The sequence below is a fragment of the Bison bison genome, unplaced genomic scaffold (assembly GCF_000754665.1).
Source record: "Bison bison bison isolate TAMUID 2011002044 unplaced genomic scaffold, Bison_UMD1.0 scf7180017864367, whole genome shotgun sequence".
Taxonomy (NCBI): Eukaryota; Metazoa; Chordata; class Mammalia; order Artiodactyla; family Bovidae; genus Bison; species Bison bison.
Window position 1 is genome coordinate 30,171 of NW_011494939.1, and position 382 is coordinate 30,552.

Below are 382 nucleotides of genomic sequence, written 5' to 3' on the forward strand. Positions count from 1 at the left end.
GGATGAAAGATGAATAAGAGTATTTCTTATCAGATATTAAAATATACTTAACATGACTGTATTATGATTGTATGGTACTAGTATAATCTCAAAGTAATAGAGTAAAAACCCAAGGTAAAGTTAAAATATATATCGTAGAGGAGTATGTCATCATCATGACAATATAAATCATTGCCAACTTCAGTTCTCCTAACATGAAGAGCAACCATTTATAGATAAGACCTCATTGTGAAAATCCCAGAACATGAGGGTGAGGATGAAAAAGGCTTCCACAGACTGAGGAAGACCACATTAAAAGAGTAAGACAAATAGCTACACTCTAACCACATTATCCCTTTTCTAGACCAGAACAGCAGCACACTGAGAGGACCAACACCCACCA